The following is a 25,591-nucleotide window of genomic DNA, read 5'->3' as shown; positions in this document are numbered from 1 at the left end:
ACACACTGGTCCTGCCCCTTCCCCTGGGGCCCTCGCAGCCCCTTTCTACAGAGGAAAGAGGGGACTCCTCGCTGAAAAAAATCTCACAGAAAATGGGGCTCTTCCCAATCCACTGCAGTCTTGCTCTGTGTCCTTAGTATGACACACTGGCACATACTGTCCCCTTCACCGTGCAGAGAGGCAGGAGCTGTCTTTAAAACAGGAAGTGATTAACGCTGAAAATAGAGTAAAAAATGTGTGTTTCCAATGGAGTAGGATGGAGAGTCCCCTAATACAGGCACTGCCTGAATATAGAACAAGGCCATTCTGAAAAATTGTGCAGGTCTAGAAAGAAGATAGAAGCAACTGCTACCCAATTTATAGTTTTGCAACTCAAAGCTAAGTAGGCGTAAGTAGAATACACAATAAATGTATATTTAGCTGTAGTTAAAAGTGAAACTTAATATCCTATGTTAGTACATAGTACTCTCTTACCAAGAAAACTAATTTATAGGTAAAGAAACAGAGCTTAAAACTAAAAGACTGTGTGTTTTTAAATAACCTAAGTAAAATGCATACTTACTTACCTTTTATTCTCCTGCTGTGTGTGCCCTGAGCTGGTCCAGGGAGTTCTATGAGGTAAGAAATTCCTGTTCAACAAAAGTTCCTTTTCTAAAAAAAGTTAACATAATGGAAACGGGGAACCACTTACCAGGCAGCTGAAAAAGGAGCTGACTGTGCAGAGAATTTCACACCTTATGGCTTTTGGTCAGTAAAGTACATAAACAAAATGTAATTTTCTATGCAATTACACAGGGTCACACAAGAATATTATGTTTTAGAAACCCACTCAAAAGCATATTGCTCTCTAAGAGCCCAATCCAGAAAAAGGTTCCTCACTTTACTAAAGTTGCTGGTAAGCATTTCTGGGAGTGGGGCCTAGGAGACATTTTCCTTTTCATGCTTTCTTAAACAGTTTATGTGATAGCAACAACAGGAAGATAAATTACTTTGAATGGTAGCAATTAGAGAAATAAGGAGTGTGATAGATTTACCATGTGGAAAACATCTCTCACACATTTTCTTACAGTCATTAAACCTACTTTTAATGACACAACACTGATTTCAGAAAGAAACAAAGTTTATTTGATGAATATAAACAAGCTGATCAACACTAAATACTTCCCATACACATGATAACAATGTTATGAACTCTAAATACCTTGGTACTTTACACTTCTACTAGACATTAAATTACAATGACTGTCTAATACATGCCCACTGGTAATTTCTAGGAATTCCTTAGTTTCATATCAATGTCCTTAACCATATATCAACATCACAATCCAGAACATGCCACTCACTTGAAAAAATTATTACAAGAAGCACTATCAAATGAGGACCTAAGGTAAATAGGGAATACTGACCCATTGCTGCGGAACATCACATTCGAACGTCACCCTACACACACAAAAAAAACATTGCAGATATAGTTTGTGTCAACACATCTGAGGTCTTTTCATAAACACTGTTTAAAAAGTAAATTGAAACCCACTTTCAAATGAAAGTCAATGTGCAGGTACGTGCATACTGGATACACAAAATTCATTAAATACAAAATTCATACTGTACATTTAAATGAAAGAAAGAATGTGCAGTACAAGACTGACCTCACATTAAAATAATAATCATTATCTTAAATGTTAACCAAAAATTGGTTTGCTTCTTTACACTTAGAGGGGGAAAAAAACCTACCAAACATTGCTCAAATAAAATATTTCCCAACATCACAGTGTTTATTGTAAACCCCGAGATTCTATTTTAGTGTATGAAAAGATTTTCTCCAAACATCATAGAGTATCACATGAAATGGAAAAAAAAAAAAAAAAAAAAAGAAAAAAGCAATGTTAGACAAAATTTTACTCTTTAGGGGCTAACTTGCAGGCCCTGATAAAAGTTTAGGTCAATACTCTTACCAACATGAGCGGAGCAAAAATGCCCCTAAAATAATATCTGTGACAAAATTGGCACATACATATAAATATCTAACTATACAGCTTTGTATCTGTGACCCTATTTCCCCCCTAGTTTATTTCCTACTTCAAGTATTCAGTTGCAGAGTTAAGGTAAAGACCTGATTGTAAGAGACACAGACGATTGTCCCCTACTGTGACAACAAATTTGTCATGAGAAACTAGTTTTGTTGTCTGAATTTCCAAGTGCAACATTTGTCATATGTGCTAAATATACTCCCAAAAGCTTTGCTGTTTCAAAAACAAAGATCTAAAATGCCATTGATAGTTAAAGGACAAACTTTTTAAACATGAATGAAATTGGGATTATCTATGCTATACTAATGCTATACATTTTACTCTATTTACTGAAGACAGTAGCATCCAGCAGGACTCCTGCTCGAATAAATTGCTCTTTGATTGCACCAAGAATTATGGTACAAATAAATAAAATATCATCTCTAGACAATAATTTTAAAGGGGTTACTATGTATGGCTCATGTAAGATGTTTAGGGTTAATTGCACCACAGGTTCAAAAAATAATTTTTCTAAATTCAGTGCAAGACTTTAGGAGTATCCATTTAATTTCTTTTTTTTTTTTTTACAGCAGCAAAGAAACACTACTAAGGATTAAGGCCACCCATGCTTAAATTTATTGTTTGTCCTTTAAAAATGCAGATATTCTATTCCCACTCCCATCAGCATGGAAGCATTTCTTCCATGGACAAAAAGATGCCTCAATAAAACAGCCAAACATTTGCACGTGTTTGCCAGACTGACTGAAAATGTTCATGGAGTCATACGGATCCTCTCCTTGAGAAGTGGTAGAGATTTGGCTATCAGTTATATTCTCTCACTGAATGTAATGACTTCACATTTTTATTTTTCCTTGCATGTGATTTAAATTTATTTTATTAGATACATTTTGTGGATGCAAACAGCCTTTAAGTGCTATTTGTTCATTGGTATTTTCTTTAGCATCTCAGATTCATTGGGATCCATGTTGGAGACTGTTTTTCAATGTAGAAAACAATAACAAACAGTTCCTCATTTACAGGAGACCTAGTGCATATACTGTATTCACAGCAATCTTATATTTAGTTTAGTTTTGTTTTGTTTTTTTTTAAAGAGTCCCAGCTTTTACTGTTGAAAACCTGTATGCTTTTGGATGGTAAAAGGTTGATACATCCTTCTGTATATGTCCATATATATACATACATACATATGTATTTATATATGCCTCAAGCTTTTACCATCCAGGAATAGATACATTTTGTATATAATCTTATATTTATGCTCAAATTAGATGTCCTATGCATTGTCAGAGACACACACCATATTTTCATAAAGCTAATATTTGTCATCAGTTATTAGTACCAAAAATTGATTTCATTTCCAACCTGGCCCAGAGCTTAATACCGGTTATACTATCAATGTTTTTGGGGTTTTGTTTTGGTATTTAAAAAAAAATTATTATTATTTTATCAGTAGATATAAGAAAACAGAGGAGGGTAAAGGCTTGGGTTTTATCTTTTGGAAAAGCCCACATCTAACCGGGGGTAAGATTAATGCCAACACCCTTATATAGCATTTTACTAATACCTCTCTGATAATCTAGTGCAATAGAAGTGATACTTTAGAAGAGACTAAGTAAAATCAGCAAATGCAGATACCACATCTAAGAATCTGAATTACTTATTAAAATCAATATCAATTTACCAAAAATTAGTTAAATAACCTGCTTAACTGAACTTCATTAAACAATAATCTGAACAGATGGTTTCTTTGTGAAAACAGAATAACTTCCAAGACCCATTAAAGACAGAAATGAAGCTCTTACAATTTCTGCTTGAGTCTCCTTCATTATTTTCCAAAGTACCTAATTTCATAGTAGACTACAAGAAATAATGGAGAAAATGCCAATTAATGCAGCATTTCATTAGATATCAACCTTAGCATTAATTTTCTGCATCTGTGATCTTCTCCAGGATATCATGGTCAGGTTTAGAGATCCAATGCAATAGATTATCATCGTTAGCTTCCAGTGCTACATTTTTTTCTTCCTCTTTCGCTAGTTCCTCTGACAACTGTAACAAGGAAACAAAATATTCTGATTAATAACATTATCGAAGCATACAAAACATCCTAGTTCTCATCTAATCAAGCTTCTCATAGACATCAGTGGATATATTGCTTTTCTAGGGACTAAGGATTAAGTAAGGATTTAAATTTGATTTGAACCCACTTATTATGTTCATAGGGTGGCAATTACTTTTACAGCTGATTTGTATGACAAGATTCACCCTAAAAGGGAAAATTCTTAAATTCCAAAGATGTGAAATTCTGTTGTGCTTGTGATTCTGTGAATGGCGACTTTTCTGGTCTTGTCTATAAGCACAGTAGTTTTGAAGTGGAAATGCTATTTATAAAACTAAATATTTTTGTTTGGAAACCAAAGGAATCATCCATTTCTTTCACTCTGTTCCATGGCAGGTGGGAATATGTAGTACCTCTTGCAACTCTCCAGAATTGAAGGTACTGACAGCAACACTTTATCATTATATTTTAAGCACTTTAAGTCCACTTTAATTTACAAAACAGTGGAGAAGGATTTTATGGATACAAGAACCTCAGATTTATAAAAGTTAAAATATACAACAATCTGTTATGAGTTTCTCAGCCATCCAGGCTGGCAGTCAATGACTGTTGCTCTTCATGGCCTGGCTGGCACTGCTGAAATCTAGGGGACTACGAGAGGTAACTGGTGTAAGCCTGACTCTGTCAGTGGAAAGAGTCTTCCTGCTTTCCACGGGCTTTGGATGAGGCTCCGTGTCTGATTGTAAGCGACTACAGAGTGAGGCCTGAATGATTTTTATTGTTACACTAGTTCTGCTGCAAGAAAATGGCACAGTATTCTTGAACACAGAGCAGTGGATTAGTCTTATTCACATTATCTGTGTATCAGATGAGTGGGAGGAATTAAATGATTCCTTTACAGGGCAGTTGTTCATTTATCCACTGACTTTGTTTCTAGAAAAGTGGAAATGGATTATGTATGTGATTCTCTGTTATTGCCCTTGCATTTATGTAACCTTAGAAGTTTCCAAAACATCCAATTTTATGAAAAAGAAATTGCCATAGAATGCTTACACTTTTGCATACAGCTGAAAAATTGTTAAGTTTTGTAAATAGAACTAGTTGACTAAAATGCCACTTTAAATTCTAGAATCTAATATTTATCAGAGTAATTATTCTGTGAGTAAAGTGAAACACTGTTTACAGAATAAACTCACAAATTATTTTAAATCCCTATTTTCAAGTTCATATCTTTGTGGCAAGTACATGTAATGGTTATATAATACAAGCTTAGATGAATAATTCTACTTTTCCAAGGGGAGGTTGGTACAATTCTTCTGGTTGAAACACTTAGGGACTAATCCAAAGCCCACTGAAATGTGGAAAGGTTCCCACTGATTTTAACAGGTTTTGGATCTGGCCCTTGAATGGAGAAAAAATGACTTCTGCAGAGCTGGAAAGCCAGGGAGTTCCTAAAGTAGATCATGTTACTAGTTCTGGCACATAAAATCTTTGCAAACTTTTTATGAAAACTGTAAGTCAGAGCATGCATTACGTTTCGTGAACTGTGCATAGCTCCCATTCTTTTGTGTGCCGAGTATTTCTTAATCATCAAAGAGATACATAAGCGTATGAAGCACCCACATAAATTAACGAGGAGAGTACAATTCCAGAAACTGTAGCACAAAAATGTCTGTATTTTTTAAGAGTTTCACTACAAACATAATCACAGCAAATCTTCAATATTTTTGGTATTTTACAAGTTCCTTTGCAATTAATATTCATTTATGCTCTTAAAAATAAGAACCCAGAATAAAGTATCCAATCTGAGGAACAGTAACAAATCACAAAATATAATATCTGTCTGACTTGCTCCCCAAATTTTCAATGGGGTTTTACTGTAGAATGAAACCCCCAAATAAACCCCACCCGCTTAATCAACCCACCCATTCATCAGGAAACCATACATGTATTGGAAGTGTAACAAAAACTTGTTCACCACAGGTAGGAAATGCAAAGTATTTCTCAAGTAAGTCAAATAAATATATAAAAGGATATTGCTGTCAAATACCAACTGAGCTTGAGTAAATTAAATTTATATTTGTTTCTTCAATGCTGTACTTGGTATAGGTCACTGAACCTCTAAAACAGAAATAAAATTTGGTAACATACATTGGGCCTGAGATTCAGCAGTGCTTCAGCTGAAATTAATGTCTTACGAGTTTGGCACCTCTGACAGTCCATTAGATACCAGTCAATGAAAACAGCAGAAGGATGTGAAGATATAAAAGTGTAGTAGCCCACAAATATTTGTTCAGATTGTTTTTCCTTTGGATAAAGACACCTGCCTGATTACTACTTTTTACCTTCAGTCCTTTCCTCTCAGCAGTGATTTGCAGAAACAAGCTGGAGAGGGTGGGTAAACACAAAGGGGTTAAAGGGGAAACTGTTTAATAACAGTAGTAAAATGCAGGCTATTTTTGACATCTGGGTTAATGTCCATTATGCTCCATATGCTTTCCAAATGTTTGCAACAAGCACCCAGATACAAAAACAGATACCCATTCACATAGGCTTAAATTGCCCTCTCCTAACCTGTTACACATGGTACCTACATAAAAGGCCAACAACTGATATGGTAATTAGTGAGTCAGAAAGAGAGGGAATAGCCACTTTATTGCAGGGAATTGGTATCTGACCAAATGTTAGTAGAGAAGGATATCATTAATAAAAACCTGTTAGGGCTATTTCTGCTCCTTAGTCTATGACAAGGCATCTGCATTATAATGTGACATCTTTTAAAAAGCTGTCAGGATGAATGACTCAGTTTCCTTCTCTAGACTCATTCATCATTACTGTGATCAGAGTACCAACAAATGATGGGAAATTATTTCATTTTCTGGAAACAAGTAACTAGACTGAAAAGTAGTATTTAAAAAATAAGGCTATAACTCATAAAGTCTTTCTCAAGTGACCTCCTGGAACTCACCTGCACCTATTGCAACAGCAAAATCTAAATGCCGTGAAGAAAAAAAAAAAGGCATTCTCGATTTTTACTTTTGTCTGTGCAAAATCATGAGAAGAATGACACAATTAACTAAGACAAAGCCCTGGCACAGTAGTGTTCTGAATTCTGTCCCTGCCACTAGCTTATTGTGTGACTAAGGAAAAAGCCATATCATTTTTCTGTGCCTAACTTATTCTTTGCTATAGCAGGGATAACATCAGGCTCCTCACAGGAATTTGCAAGGCTTAATGTTTGTAATGTGCCTTAATAGTCTTGGATGAGTGCTAAGTATTATTATTTTTCAGTTCCTGCATTTGATTAAAACTGAAATAACATAGTAAAAATTAAATTAATATATTAAGTTACAAGTAAAGAGCAAGCATGTGGTTTGTGGAGCTACTTGTAACACTTTTAATACAAACATGTATTACAGACTAGGTGATTCCCAAGGTCTGTAATGACATGTACCATGTGGGCATAACTTAACAACTGCAGAATCCCCCCAGATGTTTGATTCAGCCAAAAATCTGTTCGTGGCTTCTGTGCGAGCCCAGAGCTCGGACCAGTGGGAGCACTGCGGGCTGCTTTTTCCCTGCCCCTGAAGTGCAGTTGCAAACATGATCACAGTCCAGATATTTGCAACTCAGCACAAGAAACAATATTAGGTAGCACAGATCTGCTGGAGTGCTCGCCACAATATAGTTCCCTTAACACACAGGATACGAAAATGGCATGATATGTACCATTTGAACTTCTCTGTCATTACAGTCTCAACATTAAATACTGGTTTTGCTACTTCCTCCTGGCCTAACTCTCATGGAAAGAATGAAAACCCACTGCTCGCTTTCTAAAGAATACAGTAACCTGTTAAAGCCTGTTATAGTGATGTAAAAATCTCTAGCGAGGAGGGCCAAGAAGAGAAATAATTAAGACATAAAGTTGTATCCAATCTATGTAGAAAACTTTCAATGCCGAGATGCCAGAGACACCTAAGACACTTGTTGAGCTGAGTGAAAAGGTAAAATCTAGTTTAAATTTATAGCATTCCTTCAGTGTCCCTCTAGGAGTTTGGCTTTTTGCCAGTGTTCCTTGTTAAAAATTTGTTAAACGTGTTTGGCATTAATGCAAACACAAAGTGCTCATTTGTTACAAATTCTATTGGAATGCATTCATTTAAGGCAATGAAGTAGTTACCAGAAAAGAAAAAATGTTCATTAAGTACATTTTAAAAATACAATGATGTATGCGGTGCATAACTATGGCGCCCCAGTGGCTATATAAATATCTGACAGAATAACCACAAGTTGTGTTTGGTTTGAAATTGGAATCTTTTAAACATAACCGATAGAACAAAAACTGGTTTTGTTTGTTGTCAAAACTGATGTTAGTCTTTCTTGTTTAGAACTAGTTAAAATAACCAAAGTTTTGGCATACAATTTCTTACATCTCAAATCAATAAAGTCCACAGGTTAAAGCAATGCTAAAGGAAGTTTCTTGATTCGAACGGTAAGTGCAGCACTGCATATTATCTGGAGAACACTGAACACAGAAAGTAAACACCATGCTTGGAGGAGAACAAATTTTCGTCATTCTTAAAAACTCCACTTAAGGAAATGTTACCTGTGAGACCTGCAACTGTCTGACAACATTCAGGTATACCTAGGCAAAGCTGTCCTGCTCTACTCTTAATGCACTGATCCTTTCAGAAAATAAATAGCTCAAACCTAATTTACAAAATCCTAATAACAAATCTCTCTTTTATAATAATGTGAAACATCCCTGATAACGATAACTTGATTTTGAATAAGCAATTCTGAGGTGTATTTCTTAGAGTGTAGAAAATATCTTCTTAGCTACATTGTAAAAGTAGAACCATTTTTCATTTTACTTTTTCAATGATTTATAGTTACTTGCAATAAAGCTTAAAAATGGTAAATACACGAGTAAAATACATTTTAAAAGAAAGATCCAGAAACTGTGTGATTTAATTAAATATTGAAAGGTTCACAAAAAACATCAGTATAGAAAGTTATTTATAACAAAATTAACTTTGTTCCAATTCTGGCAAAGAAATTATTTATCCCATTTGTTGCTATTTATGTTTTAAATTCATTATACAGTAAACTTCAGAAGGAACTACAGCTGGTGGTAGAATCACTGCTTGAAAGTGATGAACTTTCCATATTGCTATAAAGCCAGAATTGTTAATCTGAGTTAGGGATAAAAGCAGATACCATTGGGATGAATAAAATCAAATGGATTCAAGCCCTCTAGAGAGTGAGAGACCTTGAAAACTACTGTACAATTATATGATAAAAGTAGATGAAGTTTATGAACCTTGAGACTATTTGGACAAGGATGTCTTCTCTACTGGGAATGTTTATAAATCAAAATTAGGTAAGTGGTATATGAGTTGAAAGACAGATTTTTTTTTTAATAAACTTTTTCTTTTCATAAAACAAGTCTAGTCCAAATCAAAGCTCTTCAGAAATATGAGAAAACTCAGCACATGTTCTTCAATCTGTCACTTTCACGCCAAATTAAAAAGAGGTCTATGGGAAATGGTAAGGATGGCTTCAGACTAGCACACTTCGATGGGCTGAGCTGGAGTGTATCAAAGATGATGGAAGAATTTCTATCGACTCCAGTGGACCCGAGAGCTGCTCATGGAGGCAGCAGTGACTCAGCAACGCACGGCATGGAGCTCTTTGTCAAGACATTTATGACTTCCTTAAGATGCAGCATGTGAGACCATTAAACTTCTTTTTTTTATTATTTAAATGAAACAGAAGTGACAAATAAAGAAGAGGTTTGGGGTAAAATGGATCAAACAACAAGAGTTCCCAACGTGATCCTAAAAACTGTCAATAGCAGAGATTACTTGATGAAATTTGAAGGACCCTTTTTCATCCTTGCTGATGTGGAATGCCATTTATTCTCATGCTAGGGACTAATTAGGGGCCTTTTTTGAAGATCAAGGTTTTGCGATCTCTGCTTCTTAATAACATGGTTTGCCTGTCTGCCACCTGGGACAAGGCAAGGCACTCTCTCTAACTCCCGAACAGCAGGCACTGCCTTAGGCCATTGCAAGTGCAGGCAGGAAACTGATCCTGCCTTTTCAGTTGTTTAACTCGTTCACTGCCAGCCCTCCACAAGCCCACTCAAAGTCCTGAATAGGCAGTGACCAATCCAGTGGGAAAGCATTAATTTAATATACTAAAAAATCGTGTGGCTGGAAATCTGACATGAAGGGCAAAATTATTGTATTGGTGTAGTGACAAAGTGATCAGAAACCATGCTCTACTTATAGACCAGATTGAATGCATGTGGCAGTATTTGCTGCAAATCCACATACCACTTACTGTGCTCCAAGCAGGCAGACAGTTCATGTTTCTGGTGGCTGGGAAAAGAAGTGGTTAAATAAAAGCTGTGTCAAGCCCCCAATCTAATAAGTCATCTTATTAGGAAGTTGTGATGCCCTGTTTGCCCTAGCCTGTGGCTTGTCTGCTCCACTGAAAGGTCTCCTGCTGGGACCTTTGTGGCATTATATGAGGTAGAGAAGGCTGCTGCAATATATGAGCCTTGGTTTTGAGCAGCCAAAACAGCAGGAGAACTAAGCTGCAAAGAATTAAACATGTAACAACTTTGTAAAAGCACAGACAGTGATTGAGGTTGGCCCTTTTGCTGTTGACACATTCTGGCCCCTGTAGGTTGTGGTCACTAAGCCCATTAGAGTTGCAGTGTGGCAACATCTAGTTCAGCAAGTTCAATGTGTTTCTGTTTTATTTCTAAATACTGGACGCAAGCTGGCAGTGATAGGAGAGTGGAATATGGCACCAGAAATATGTCATAAACACAGTCGTCATTGTCAGGGATGTGAAATTACTTTTCAAACTATTTATTTTTGGCAGATGGAGGTTGTATGTACTTTTGCATTTTGTTAACTGAAATTTAATTGCAACTTGCTGCATGTTTTGTTTAATTTAAAAAAAAAAAAAAGGAAACCTCAAGATGCTGTTTTCTCTTAAAAGAGAAAATTTTCACTGGATAGAGAAATCTTTGTTGTCAGAAATTCATTGCAAAATGAAGACAGAAAAAACGAACCCACTAAAATCCCAGCTGGGATAAGTTTCACTTATGAGCATCCACTTATTTAACTCAACACTCCTCACTGTTCTTATTTTTTTTGTTTCTTGAAGACAAAACATATATTTAATTCAGGTTTTAAAAACTGGATTCTGAAATGGACAAGAGAAATGAATTAAATTAATGGAGATATTACTGATATAACTGAGGGGTAGATTTAAATTATAAACCCTAATATGAGATACAAATCAGAAGAATACCCCTCCCTATTGCCCCAAGGACTACACTTTTTTCAGGGAACAGTGTAAAGTTTCTATTGCACATTGATGAGGATGCTCATGGTCCCTGAGCTCTGAAGGTTCTGTTTGCCTTTCAAAACTGCATTGTGATCCCATCTTTTGTAAATCCCTGCAGATTCATCACTGCCAGTCTGTAGATATGGAGCAAATGATGAGCTGGCTGAACCCTTGTGTATCTGAAACATTTGACTCTCTCAAGCCTGTTACGTGTTGCTGCTGTCCTCATTCCCAAATGAGCTAAGGCTTATGTAAGAGGTTAAATGTGCAGAGAATGATAAAGACAGGTCACAGCTGAAGGAGGGATGGGGTTGGCAATCTTTTGTTCTTTCTGTCCACAGGCATTTCCCTGGTGCCCTTCCCTGTTTCTTCATGGGTGAGGTAACAGTGTTTTTGCTCAGGCGTAGTCACCCTTTGGGTGCACCCAGCTCACTGCTGCTGGCAGCACTGCCGAGGGCTCAGTAAGATCCGACTTGCTGATCCACAGAAATGACTGGCCACTCCTTTTGGAGGGACAAAAATTATGTCAAAGGAAAAGCACATTCTTTCTTCAGCCAGCAGTGGTGAGGGGGTGTTTCTTTCCTGTTCTTAGGAGTTTGCCTGAGCCAAGCAAGGTCATAGCTGTGGCTTTTCTCTGGATGAGGGGAATTTCTAGAATTTGTAGGACTTTTTTTTTTCTGTCACCTTTTTAGATTTGCTGATAGTTTGGGACTAGAAGGAAATTCTTAAAATCTCATACATATTTGTCTGGTTGTAGGAAGTATGATTTGGTTTTCACCTCATGCATCCTACCAGAGCCAGTCAATATTTAATAGCTAACATTGGCTAGCTGTCACCACACTCTGTTGTTAGAAGCATATTGGTTACTAGATGTTGTACCAGAGTAAATACTAATATATTTGGTGGTTGTAGTGAGGAAGTTTAATCCAAGAGCATTCCAGCCAACGAGCAGGCATACAAGGGCTGTACTCCTTTTGAAGTACCCAAAGGCTGGATGGAGTCAGGAGGAAGAGAGGTGGTGAGGGCTGAGTACAGGTTTGAGGTACTTCATGTGTGGGCCCAGTTCTTCCCTTAGGAAAAGGCTGAATACTTGACTAGAGAGGACAAGTCTTCTTGGAAGTGCTGGGCATAGCATGGTGTCCTTAGGGCAGATGACTCCAGTAAATTGGCAGATGTTTTCTGGGATTATCTTTTTCTTAACCAAATAATAAGAAGAAAATTAATAAAGATGAATCTAATGGCTTATGTCTGCTTTTCCAATCACCTTAGATGGCTTATCTTCTAAAACTGAGAATAAACGAATGAGCTTCAGTGTATTGCTCTGTGGATCTGAATATTTGTACCAACAGCTGTATGTTCCCATCTATACTTCATAATTTAGGTAAACCATTAACATGCCATTTCATTAGTTTGTTCTGCTAGTTAATAGCCCTGTACTCTTTGAAAGTTATCCTATCAGTTATATTTAAATACTAATTGTGCTGTGGAGGGAATTGTGAGGTATACTTATTGTATAAATAATAATATAAAATAAATCAATATGCCAAAGGATAGCTCAGAGTTTTGTTATATATCAAAAGCCTGTTTTACAGCACAAGATGTACTTTCATCTTCTTCCTCTCCAAATGATCCTAAATATTTTTTATTTTACATGGTTCATGATATGAACCTAATTATAAAAGTGAAGTGTGATATTTACAGTTGCATCTTTTAATGTCAGGAAGACAGAGATACAACTAAGGAAAATGTTAGCAGGTTTGGTCTATTTGAAGTAAGACCAATGTTGGATCCACTTAAAACTCCTCAAACTGCTAAAGCATTACAATGACTGTGTGTGGCAGTGTGAACATGACTGTACATGCTTGACAGCTACTTATTTTTTAAATACCCATCCAAACAACATGCAGCATTTTGAAATCTAACTTGTGTGGTCTAATTATGCAATAATTTTTATACTTTAGGCCCCAATAATATGAGCTTCTCCACAATTATGGGTCTGCCCACGCATTTCTCAGTGCATGTTAGGGAAGACTTAGGGGCCAGTTCTAGTAAGCATATAAGCATATGTTTAATTTTTACCCTAAGTGAGACTTAAATGTGCACCTAACATTAAGAGAATACTTAAGAGTCTATAATGAAAGGGACCTTACAGGCTATCCTTTTACTAAGGGCATGCATACAAGACCCATAGTTACCAGTATACCAGTAATAATGACTATTGCATAAAGGGAAAAAATAAAATAGCAATAAGAAACTTGTTTAAGCAAAATCTTGCTTCCCCTCCCAAATTCCAAATACCATCTTTTTAACCATTTACGAACTTAAAAGCATGCAACTGTGTAAGAGTTGGCAAGATCAGAGGCTTAGATTGCAAGATTTCCAAAGGAGATACTCAGACTTTCCATGCAAGTGTCAAATGACAGATAAACATACACAATGAAAAATATGAACTTCATTATGACATCATATAAAATTACAAGGGCAACATTTTCTACTTGATGCATTTATAAAAAATCGATAAACTGTGTTTATTAATACAAGACTAGTAAATTTATGAGCAGAAATAATCACTACAATTCATCATTAATCACAGCTTACACTGAATAGTATTTTTTTCTAGAGAACACCTATTTCCCTATGCCCATTTTCTTTCCCTTCAATCTCCCATTCCAACTGTGCACAGACCTTCTCTATTTTTTTCTCTCTATTATTCTTCTTGCTTAAGCTTTATTTCTCCCCACTCTTTTTCATTCCATTCTCTGCAGTAGTGCTCTTACCACTCTGTCAGTCTCTGTTGCCAATCTCTGACCAACTCATTACTGAGTGATGGTATTGGACTATGACTGGAAACTGTGTGATATCATCACCGTCTACTATGCTTGCGTATTGCAGTTCTGTTAGTTGGAACAAGATAAAACACGAGAAGAGTAATTCACAAAAGCATTTTTGAGGCTAATTTGCTAATTAAAAACAGCAAAACAAAATCAGAAGATACTCTTGTGCATGCACAAATGTGTCAGTCCCACTGAGGAAAAAGTAAAGCCCAGAGTGGAACTTAACTCATAGCAGCAACTTGGAAAATAAGAATAATGATGGCAGTACAAACTTTGTTAATTACTCCATTAATTTTAGAGGGAGTAGCAACAAAACTGGTACTTTTTTTTTTTTTTTTTTTTCCTACTGAAACAACTATATTACAAGAAAGATAAGATAGTTTCAGGGCTATTTTCCAGAAGCTTTGTTCTTACTGGACTCTCTAATTCAAGAAGTGAAAACCAAATTTGACAACGCATCCTAATTTCTCATTAAGTATTCTAAATACAATAAAATTATCCAGCCCACTTAATTCTAGTCTTCTGGATTTATTTCCTTCCTCACACTTGCATGTCTTGCCTCATTTTCTATCTGAACTTAAAGATATAATATAGGTCACCACTGCTACATACACCTTCACATTCATATTTATACACTTCAGATATGAGACACAGTGGCCTGTGCTATATAAAGAACATTAGAGTTGGATACAAAGACATGGGAAATTCAGCAAAAAAGCACAGTTGGACCATGATATCATATTTGAATTTAGTGTACTGTATTGTGAGGGCTAGAATATAAAATGCAAGGATTAAGTCAAAGAACATGGTTTCACTGCATTTTTTTGATGAGAAAAACCTTGGTTTTACAAACATTTGCACAGATCAAATCAAACTTAACTTTTTATTAATTTATCTAAGCTACTTGTGCTTTTGAACAAGCCAGTTTTAGTAGCATATACCCTAACTGTAATTTATCAATTGTTTTATCATCAAAAGCAATTGATTAAGCCAGGAATAGCTTTTTAACAGAGCTCAAAAATTAACAATCATGTAAAAAACAACAAAACCCCATTAATTTTCTCATGCAAGTCATGAGATCACAAACATAGGACATTTTTTTCCAATAGAATGTTTTGGGATCTTTACTTTTATTTCATTAAATGAAATCTTATTTTTAATTCCCCAAGGTACACTCCTGATGGAAGCATCATTAGGCATTGCCCACAATAATGATCAGAAATCGTTTTGTAGGCTCATAGAAAATGCAGCTTGTTCCAGTAATATTTTCTAATTTATCTCTCTTCCAAATTTTGAAGTATGGATTAGGAACAACTCACACTTTCCACTATCCCTATGTAGAAGGAAACAGGGCCTGCCCTTCCCCTCCAGAGAATATATTCTCCAGGTTCCCCACAATGCACGTGCCCCTGAGAGTTCAGGGATCCCTGCTAAATCCGGAATGTTACATTGAATAACCATCAGTAGACCAAAACCATCCACAAACCATTTAGCACTGTTCCAATTTCATTTATACTTGCGGTCTCCGCAGTTGGCATGGCAAGCCTAGGCAACAGTTACATGATATCTGAGTAAGTATTGCTTGTATTATATCTAAAATCCACTGCCTGCTCATTTCACTGAGTGTCCATATTGTGGGAAAACTTACCAATAATTTCATATTCACACTCTTCAGACTATTCATGATTTTAGAGACTTCTAATATTTATACTTCTTTTCCATATGGAAGAATTATATTGCAATAGCCTCTTTTTATGTAAAAACAATTTGAAATCCTTTTTTCTAGCCTTTTCTGTGCTCTCTATTCTTTCTCAGTGGCTTATTAAAAATGTGTGGAATAGCAAAGCTGTGGGCAAACCTTGAACAGGTACAGAGGTTAAAATGGCTTTGTGTTTAGATATCTATTTCTTTCCTACATATTTATAGTATTGTTTGCCTTTTTGATCACTGCTCCAAATAAAGCTAAGTTTTTCGAGGACTGCACAATAATTTCAATATCTCCATCCTGAAGAGTAACAGTAATTTACATCCTGACATTTGGTATGTAGTGTTAGGGTTGCTTTTCTCCCATATGCTTCTTTTTGCATTTATCTAAAGAACACTTCATCTGCCATTTTACTGCAACCCAGATTTTGAATTTTCAGAATTCCTTCAATCCTACAGAGGAACAAAATAGATTTCAAAACCATTTCATGGGAAATTCCCATTAAATATATCTAGTTTCTCAAAAGAATGATCTGAAACTTGCAGGGCAGCTGGGATCGAGGGAAGGCAACAGACATATTTCCATCCTGTGCATAATTCAACAAAGTGCCAGTCCATGCTTGTGGAATCCTTTTCTGTGCTGGTGTTGCTGGCTGACACAGTGTCAGCATTTTTCAGGATTATGCCATTATCAGCCTGTACTGGGACCCTTTAAAACCGCTGAAATAAAAGGGCTCTTTTTGCCTATTTATGCCATCCTGCTCTGAGCACTTCCTGTTGGCCCCAGTAAATCTCTTTGCTAAATTTCAATCGACTCTTGTGGTGTTCCAGCTGTTAGATAAACTTCCAAGGATATTTTTGTGACAGGTACAAACCTAGACAGGAAATCTCACGAAGAAATCCTAAATTAATTATATGTCAACATTCAAGCCACAAGAAGGAGCAATTGTCATAAATTTTTGAAAGTTAGAATCCAATTTTAGTTGTAAGTGCAAAAAAGTTCACTGACTCAGTTGTGAGTCACTGCCAATAAAATAATATATTTCACTTCTTTAACAGTTCACTTTGGCTAAACATAGAAGGGAATAAGCTAAGGTTAGTGAACTGTACATTTAAATCACATAAAAAGACTACAGACACAAACCAATAACAAATTGTAGATTTATAAATTATAATTCAACATTGCCTAATCTTATTTCACCTTTTTGAAAACACGTACAAAATATAAACTAATTTCGTGCTAAATGAAAACATCTTCACTGCCTGAAAATCTGATAATGATGCCAACAAAATCTTTCTGCCATACCACACAACACGTATCCCAGCTCTCTTCCTCTATACACACATACTGTGCATTTCGTTTGTTTTATGAATGCTAGTGATATGGAGTAAGCAAGGGGTTGAGAGGGCAAAGAGTGTTGAAACAGTACACAGTTGACACAGGGCCCACAGAGGGTTGCCCATGTTTCTCTGGTTTTAGCATTGCTACGGATTTCTTGACAGCTTTTCCAGTTCCTCTGCGACATGCCCTTGCAGAAACTCTGCAGACTGCATCCGGGACACATAGGCAGTTTGAGTGCTCTGCAGCCGCTACCGGCTGTGCAGGTGGCAGAGATTCCCTATCCTGTTCCCCCAATATTCAAAACATTTTCCTGGGAACGCTGTTGAGTGCCATAACCCTTGCAGTGCTGCTGCCTGGCAGTGCTTCCCCGGCAGCAGCGGCAGTGACAGTGTGCGTCCTTCCAGGCCTGTCAGCTGCACACAGCTGGGAGCAGAGCTCTAATCCACTCCCAGCTGAGAACAGCTGAAAAAGCCAACCACTGTGTGTCAAGTCAGGTACTCAAAAGCAACCTTGTGCTCTAGCCTGGTAGGGGGCCCTTTCCATACCATCTGCCTAAAGACAAAAGAGAGAGTTTTGAGATACCTGTTGTCTCAGTACAGAGAAAAATGTGTTGTGGGGGTAGGAAGAGAGGGAGTGGGAGAAAATACATTAAGTTTTGCAGGCTGCATTCCTTGATGCAGCTTTGAGGCACACGTGGGAGATGCTTGTGGTCCTTATTCTGGCACCAGGTCTGTAAGAAGCTCTGGCAAACAGCAGAGCAACGCAGCGCCGCTCTGAATCCTGTGGCATCTATACAGACCTCAGGATACTGTCTGCTAGGTACGGAGCTAGCGGTGAGAAACTGTACTGGCCACAGCCATTACTCCTACACCTGGCAGCGCTCTGCACCATCGGCCATTGGCTACATGGTCCAGCAACCATTGCTCAAGAAAGAAAAGCCCAAGCAGGGAGATGCAGCCACCTTCCTCATGCAGAGAGGCAAGACAGAGGGAGCAACCTAGAGAATTTGCTTTACAGCAAGAAATGTTACAGCTCAGAAGGAGAGAAAGACTATTGAGAGGAGAAGCAAGAAAACAGTCATCTCGCACAATAGGCACGAGGCCATGGCTGACTATTCTGTCCATAAACAATATCCTTTTATAAAATACAGGTAACATTCCCCCTGCTTTACCGAGTGCTTTCTCTTCACAGATGAAAGGCACTAAAAGGATACATCCAAAGCCCACAGAAGACAAAGTCTTTCAATTTATTTCAGTGGAGCTATGTCAAACTAGTACCAGGAAGCAAACACTCAGAGACCCATCTGCAGGCAAAACTTGGCCACAGCATAAAATACAAATACATGAGAAATCTGGCAAGGCACCAGCAGGAACATACTGCGCTTAACTGACCACCTTGATTCTGTGTCTCTGAAATACTGTGGATAAATAACTATTTATGTCACCCTGGGAGAAAAGGAATGTATGATATGGCTATGAAACCACCTGGACTTTTATATATAAAAAGTGTTTTCACTACTTATGGAAAGCCAGACATGTAAATTACACTACCTTTAGCAGGAAAAAATATGTGCCACAGACCATGCCTAGGAGCAGAACTCAGGAAGAATGGGGGTATGGTCATGCCAGTTTTGCAGTGTTTTCTTTTACAAGCCTGTTTTACTGCTGAGGTAGGGGAGACTAGTGTTATTGCTTCCTCAGAAAGCTGTTCTCACAGGATTTGACTATTGGTCATGAAATTCTTATAAGGTCAGACAATCCTGCAAGATTTTAAGAAACTGAAGGTTTAAATGTGTTGCCAAGATTTTGGTTATGTCTGTTTATAAGATGGAAAGTAATCTACTTACAACTGTGTATCCCCTGGGAAACCAGAATTAAATAAAAGCAAATCTGGAGATCTGAATTCAGTTCCCTTGAAAGTTTACACAAATTTGTTATCAAATGGTTTATCTACTTTCACCACATGGACAGATAAAGTTGGCATTATCAGCAAAACTACATCTGCATATTTAGTATGGAAATAAATAGGCTTAGCCTGTTTTCTTGGTGCTGTAGACTGATTAGTTTGCAAGACCAAGAAGACACACAGCCAGAGCATCCTATGCCATTAGAGGTCCCCTCAAGGCTGATTGTTAGCATTAGAACATTAGCAATCTGTGTATTTATCAAAATGTGGACACTAGAGTGGCTTGAAGTAGTTTCACTTCCTCTTAAATGATAATAAATTGGCAGCGTGAGTGTTGACTGCCTGAAATGCAACTTCATTACTTCAGAGGTTAATGGAGCAACCTCTCTCTGTTGATCTTCCTGTCACCATTGGCTACAAAAGACTCTCTGACACAGTGCAGTTTTCAGGAGAGGCACAAGTATAACAGAGATTAACCACATCAAAAAGAATACTGTCCCGCTCCATTATATTCTGCAAAGCTGGTGTGCAGTAAATTACAACACCCAGCAGTGTGATCTGCCTTGTCTAAAAATAAAATTAGCATAAAAAGAGATTATGATGCTATATTACTGAAATACCTTTCCATCTTAAAAAGAAAAAAGAAAGAAGAAAAAAGAAAGGGAGAGAGGGAGAGGGAGAGGGAGAGGGAGAGGGAGAGGGAGAGGGAGAGGGAGAGGGAGAGGCAGAGGGAAGGGAAGGGAAGGGAAGGGAAGGGAAGGGAAGGGAAGGGAAGGGAAGGGAAGGGAAGGGAAGGGAAGGGAAGGGAAGGGAAGGGAAGGGAAGGGAAGGGAAGGGAAGGGAAGGGAAGGGAAGGGAAGGGAAGGGAAGGGAAGGGAAGGGAAGGGAAGGGAAGGGAAGGGAAGGGAAGGGAAGGGAAGGGAAGGGAAGGGAAGGGAAGGGAAGGGAAGGGAAATGTGAATACTTGAATTATGATGTAAAGTATTAGGAGCTGCTGACCTTGTGCTATTTTGCACTATTTCTATAGAATCCCTCTTGTATTTCTTACAGAAAGCTACACAGTGATTTAGCCAAACTACTATTCTTTTGAAAGATGAATTCATGCTTTTGCAGGAGATGAAGACTGACAGGAAAAAAGTAGGAGGTGGCTACCGAGATTCAAAGAGGATTACATTTAATGCTGGTTAAGTGAATAACCCACTGAATGAAAGTGTATTCATTTAGGGAAATGTGCCTCTTCTTGTTATATGTAACTGCCCTGAAATGCCTGGAAGGTGTGATAACTTTCAATAATTCATAACTCCTGTTGATCACTAACAACACAATGAACATGTCCCTCACAATTCTGAATAGAAAACATTGCTCAAGGAAGCAGAACATTCTGTACATCCTATAAACAAATAATTGGAAGTCACTTCAACAAGGGAGATTACTCCTGTCCTACAAGCAGCATCTGCTTTCTCAAGAACATTAACCTAAATTCACAATACATACAGGTTAGTTTTCTTTCTGTGAATATGTGAATGAAATAAAATTTCTCATTAGAAATGTTTCAATTTGTTCAATATTTATGTTCTCTTCAGCAGATTAACAGATGAATAAATAACTAAAAGTACATCAGCATGTAATTACAGCACTGTAAATGCATGCACATATCAAGTAATTATATGTGGAGCTGTGCAAATGATTCAGGTGTGTTTCAGGTCACTTGTATCCACTCTCCACTTCCCACCCCCACTAGTGTTTGGGATGGTGTTTAGCAAGTCTGACAACACATCTACAGCAAATATATCAAATTTCCTTGTTGAACTCTTATCTTTTGGATGTTTCAATTAGAAGTGAATACTTTTGAGCATGAAACACATCAGCCTGAATGAAAGCATTCAATTCCTACACACAGTGGCAGGTACCTGGACTTCTTATTAGAAGGCAACAATGATAATAAGAAGTGTCTGCTGATAGCATAAGGGAGGAGGAACCTACTGGAAATTAGGGGAGATAAGGAAGATTGGGATTTCTTGCTGGAGAAGCAAACTGGGCGTGAGATTCCAGGAAGAAACTCCTCTGGATGCCAGAGCAACTGTCACCTTCCCAGCCTGTGATCTAAGTGTTGTGAACAACAGGACAGGAATTCAGTGTTCGGCTCCAATTGTGTTAGTGGCTCCTTTTGAGACCTTGGGCTAGTTGCTTAATCTTTCTGTATCAAGATTTTCTCAACTGTAAAAATCAAAAAAGCAGCTACTAAACCTAGAGAAGTCCCTTATAACCTACAGATCAAAGTGGGATTTAAATACTAAGCTTTCTTCTGTACTACTACACCACTTCAGTTTCTTTAGGTTGAAAAATGTATGCAGTGTTATCTGAATTCAGGTTGATTAGGATCATGGCTTACCTTTTAAAAGAGTGAATAGTGGCTCTGGATGACAAATTTGAAAAAAGTAAAAATGTTTCACTTTCACAAAGTATTCAGCCTTTCTCTAACTTAAGATGCAAAAATGAGGTCCACCAATTTGAAGTTGTGTTTTTCAATAGCTGCTATGTTGCAGATAACCCTTTGGTGAATGATTTAAGAAAAGAATTGAAGAGAAAAAATTGGTAGTTCAATGACATGTTGACCCCATGAATGTCAGAGTTGAGAACATCCCTTCCACAACTATATCAAACTCAAAAATAGATAATTAAGATGACAGCGCTGCAGGTTCTAAAAGTTACCAGTCATTGTCCCACTGAAAAGAGTTTGAGAAATTGTATATTGCATAAAAATATTAGCCGAATATGAGAGCGTAAGACAACTCTTAAACATGGGAAAACTCCGCCTCTGCACACACAGAGCATCAAAATGCAACAATATATACTTCAAAGCTACATTGCTGCAGACAGAATCAGCCACATCTCTCTTTGTAGACTCTCCTTTGAAGAAGGAACTTTATGGGTAAGTGGGTGAGAGGTATAGCTGCCACTTGTGGCTACACAAAGAAAGTTGTCCTTCCTTATCCCAGAATGCTTCATTTTTGCTCCATTCAAAAGTGGACTATGGAGTGGCTGGTCTATAGGTTAAGAAAACGTTTTTGAATATCAGTGAGAATTTAATTCCAGAGTTTTTTCTACGTCCATAGAAATTTTTTTGTATTTGTTTTTTCATATCTCTAAATCACAGTTTGGCTCTGCTGCAATGTTGCTGCTGCAATGCCAAAGTAATATACAGCTAATATAATGTTCAGAATCATGTAATTCCATCCTGCATCATAATGAATACTGTTGTAGATACGTTTATATAAAAGCACTTCACTTGAACAACCCAGAGGAAAAAAAAGTCTATTATGTATTGCAGAATCTATTCAGTAACACAGCTTAACGAAATACATCTGACTACAGATGACCTTGGACAAAGGAAAGTTACAGGAAATAAGGAACTTGTACCAGGAATCCTAATACAACAGAAAGTTTTGTATTTTCTGAAATAGTATTATCTTATTACTGATATCAGGCATCAGGTTTTATTTATGTTATGTGTATATTTACAGATGCCTTGTCACCCACCATTGTAGCACAACAGTGCACTTTACCTGTGTATGAGAATGAGCAATTCCCATTCTCAATACAACACTGGAATTAAAGCAACATCCTGATTTACAAAAATAATTGAGCATAGACAGTTTATAAACCAACTACTATTAACTGCATTTGAATGACATGTATGGTTTCCAGAAAAGTCTATGGTAGGTAAAATAATCCTAAATATTTTAAAAATTTCACAGTAAGAAAATATTCTAGATTTTTAAAATAGATTCTGACTTTGCATCCTGAACTTTTTTTTAATAAAAAACCCTCGGTTCTTTCTTAATTAGAATTTTTAGCAACCAAGAGAAGAAATCTTAGAGGGAAACCTGTAGCTATGTATTTTTCAATGAGATCCAGAATTTAGAAGGGTTTTCTTTGTAAAAAAGCAACACTTTTCTGATCTTTATCTCCATTTGCATGGTAGAAGTATTCAAAGGAGTGAAGTATTACTGTCATTAGTAAGTAAAAGAGATATCAAGTGTACTAAATTCAAAGATTATCCATCATAAATGAAAGAAAACAAAGACTTTGCAAGTATAAGATAGCCCCTTTTTTCTGCTGGCTGAAATCTTTCATATGGTATATAATGCTGGCAAAACAAAATTTTTCTATTCACCTTTTTCCCTATTGAAAAGTAATGCTCTCTTTATCTAACCTTTTCTAAACCACCATTGAAAATTGTATTTTCTGATTCAAACAAAACATTGTTTTTCTTTCTGCTGCATATGGCTAATAATAAAGATTTGAGGCAAATCTCCCTACAGCTGCTTTCAGTTCATTTTAAGTCAATGAAACCTATATAATCCTGTAATACAGTCAATTGTTTCTTTTCTTCTAGGCCTGAAGGGCTGCAAGCTTAGAAAGGGAAGAATTACTGTTTTGCTTTTAAGCACCTATTAATATTTTGCCCCTCCAGCAGTTCTTTTTTTCCCCTTTGAAGCCATTTTCCCACTAAATTAATGTTTAACAATTAAATCAAGCTGAAGGAGATCTTAAAAGATCTAGACAATTACTGATTGGGTAGAAGAACAGGCCTTTAATTTAAATGGGAAACATCTCTCAAATGATGGTATGAGACCCCACAACTAATTACATAATTTTCTGCATCTGAGAAAACATGAGCTGAGAGAATGCAAATAGAGCCACACATGTAATATCAGGAAGAAAAGCTGGAACTCTAACATCTACCTATTATCTTTGAAAATAGAGCAACTTGTAGAAAAACAAGCTTTGTGCTACTAGATATACAGAGCGAAAATATAACTTCACAAAAAAAGAAGAAAGTCCAAGGGATAGCATCTCTTTTTCAGGCAAATATTACCAATACACCTAGAATGGCAATACTAACTCTCTATGTAAACATCACAAGCAGGCCTAAGAGCCCTTTCAAAATTGTATATTCTTTGTATACATAATATACTTTTGTGTACTTGTAAGATAGAAGTGTTCTGAGTTTCCTGCTTTCTTCTATAGTAATGTGTATGTTAAGTTAAAAATACATCCACAGCTGAGCAGTAAGCTATGATAATGGAGTTTTTCTGTTAGGCCTGAATAAATAGAGTTTGTCCTGAATGAAAACCCTTAACCTGAACTCAAAAGCTGGCTAGTGACCATCTCCTTTGTCAGATCCTCTGAGTACCCAGTCAGAGAATTGTCTGCCCCCTTGATTCAGATAGTCCTTTGGGTACTGAGACCAACTCAGCTCCATAACCACACGTGTCTCTCCAGATCTCATGGATACATTAATGTGTGCTAAGATCCCAAACACTGTTCTTTGTCCCTCCTAACCCAAGAAAATTTAATCTGCTCCAAGCAGAGTATCATGACTAGCTTTGCTTCTTAAAAAGGGTCAGACTGAAGTATGGCCAGGGAGTGTTTGGACCAAATGTGCGTTACCAAGACTTAATTAACAGAGTCAATAACATTATCCTGCTTCCAACGCAGGTGCAGAAGCAGCTAAGGGCACCTACTAGAATGTCCAAGAAAATGATGGATCATACCAGCAGAAACCAAATAGGTCTATGGTGTGAAACTTCCAACATCGAACCCATCCCCTTTAAGTTTGTCCCTCACACAAGTATTAGGGACAGACATTCAATGAACTAGACACCTAACTTCCTGACAGGCCCTCTAAAATATTTCCAAAGGAACCTAACTCCCACTGATTTCAAACATATGAGAAAACAGCAGTTTTTAAGAGCAATACTTTATGCTGGTTCCAGTTAAAACATATAATAGTTGAACTCTCAGGGAACTTGAAGGCTTCATTTGGTGTTTCAATGTTGACTAAACTACAGCTATTCCTTAAACCTTTCAGGAATTGCACACTGTTCTGTGAGATTTTGAGTATGTCCTACTACAAGACAAGCCACAGGTAAATGAATTTAAAAAAAAAAAAATCTCAACAGATTTTCACAATTCAAATACTTGCCTAATATTTCAGATGGAGTTTTCTTTAATACAACAGTTTTACTCATCCCTAGATAGAATCCAAACATGATCTGAGGAAAAAGTGTTACTCAGTTTTATGAGTCATCAAATAATTTTGAAACACCGAGACCATTTTATCTCACCATCTGTTATATAACCTCAATGCAAAGTAAAAAATACTATGTTTTTGGCTAGAAATCTGAATTCCATTTTCAGAAAAAGTTTGAGATGACAAACATACTATGAAGAACACATTCAGCCAACCAAAAACACTCCAGCACTTCCAGGAATTAAGCCTCTGATTCCTGTAATAACAAAAAACATCACGCATATGAAGGTCATGTCCTTTCCTGCTTTT

General features: G+C 36.9%; 1 protein-coding gene across 7 annotated transcripts in view; it reads right to left on the bottom strand.

The window, feature by feature from the left end:
• Window positions 1-3,131: 3,131 nt before the first annotated feature.
• ERC2 (ELKS/RAB6-interacting/CAST family member 2) overlaps window positions 3,132-25,591 on the bottom strand; it is a 531,221-nt gene continuing 508,761 nt past the window's right edge. For all 7 annotated transcript variants that reach the window (XM_074836238.1, XM_074836236.1, XM_074836240.1 and 4 more), the window contains one exon: window positions 3,132-4,079. The gene's annotated coding sequence lies outside the window, so the exon portion shown is untranslated. The remainder of the gene's footprint in view (window positions 4,080-25,591) is intronic.

Source organism: Strix aluco, chromosome 11 (assembly GCF_031877795.1).
Source record: "Strix aluco isolate bStrAlu1 chromosome 11, bStrAlu1.hap1, whole genome shotgun sequence".
Taxonomy (NCBI): domain Eukaryota; kingdom Metazoa; phylum Chordata; class Aves; order Strigiformes; family Strigidae; genus Strix; species Strix aluco.
This window is presented reverse-complemented; position numbering and strand designations above follow the sequence as displayed.